The following is a 1,511-nucleotide window of genomic DNA, read 5'->3' as shown; positions in this document are numbered from 1 at the left end:
AAACCATCCAGAGAGCTGGGGGTCTGTAGGATTAGGGAATACTTATGGTTCAGGTGCACAGCATGAACTGCCTGGAGGAGTGGGCAGAGCGTGGCTCAGTCCAGGATCTTGGTGAGCCTGCTATAAGGTCCTTGAAGGCAGATATCATCATCTTTGTACTCCCTGTCTTACTGCTTGGCACAGTAGGTGCCTCATAAGTGTTTGTTGACCTGTACGTACTAATACCCTATGAAAAAACTTCTTTCTATTATAATAACTATGTTGGGATGGGGTAAAAATTACTAATGTGAGAGTGTATTAGTCTGTTTTCACACTGCTGATAAAGACATACCTGAGACTGCGCAATTTACAAAAGAAAGAGGTTTATTGGACTTACAGTTCCACATGGCTGGGGAAGCTTCACAATCATTGCGGAAGTCAAGGAGCAGCAAGTTATGACTTACATGGATGGCAGCAGGCCAAAAGAGAGCTTGTGCAGGAAAACTCCCCCTTATAATAACCATCAGATTTTGTGAGACTTACTGTCACAAGAATAGCTTGGGAAAGACCTGCCTCCATGATTCAGTTGCCTTTCACTGGGTTCCTGCCACAACACGTGGGAATTCAAGATGAGGTTTGGGTGGGGACACAGCCAAACCATATCAGGAGTATTCACGGACATTGCATCCCCTATCCTGGAGCCCATTGAAAGAATTCTGCAGGGGCCAGCCCTGGTTCCCTATTGCCTTCTCTGCTGGTAAGTATTCCTCTCTCTCTCTATCTCTCTCTTTCTGTGTGTGTGTGTGTGTGCGTGTGTGTTGGACAGTTATAAATTAGACCCCTGTATTTTTCTGCTCAGGCTACCATAACAGAATACTACAGACAGAGTAGCTTAAACAATAGAAGTTTATTTTCTTATAGTTCTGGAGGCTACCAGTCTAATATCAATGTGCTGGTCGAGTTGGTTTCTGGTGAGAGTTCTCTTCCTGGCTTGCAGATGGCTGCCTTCTCATTGTGTCCTCACAGTGCCTTTGTGTACATGTATTTCTGGTGTCTCTTCTTTTACTTTTTTTTTTTGAGACAGAGTCTCGCTCTGTCATCTAGGCTAGAGTGCAGTGGTGTGATCTTGGTTCACTGCAACCTCTGCCTCCCGGGCTCAAGCTATTCTCATGCCTCAGCCTCCTGAGTAGCTGGGACTGCAGGCATGTGCCACCACGCCTAAGTTTTGTATTTTTAATAGAGATAGCTTTCACCATGTTGGCCAGGCTGGTCTCGAACTCCTGACCTCAGGTGATCTGCCTGCCTTAGCCTCCCAGAGTGCTGGGATTACAGGCATGAGCCACCATGCCTGATCTTCTCTTTCTTTCTTTCTTTTTTGAGACGGAGTCTTACTCTGTCGCCCAGGCTGGAGTGCAGTGGTGCGATCTCAGCTCACTGCAAGCTCCGCTTCCTGGGTTCATGCCATTCTCCTGCCTCAGCCTCCCGAGTAGCTGGGACTACAGGCGCCTGCCACCACGCCTGGCTAATTTTTT

This window comes from Pongo abelii, chromosome 15, assembly GCF_028885655.2.
Source record: "Pongo abelii isolate AG06213 chromosome 15, NHGRI_mPonAbe1-v2.0_pri, whole genome shotgun sequence".
In the NCBI taxonomy this organism is placed as follows: Eukaryota; Metazoa; Chordata; class Mammalia; order Primates; family Hominidae; genus Pongo; species Pongo abelii.
The sequence above is the reverse complement of the archived record's forward strand: the minus strand, read 5'-3'. Positions refer to the sequence as shown.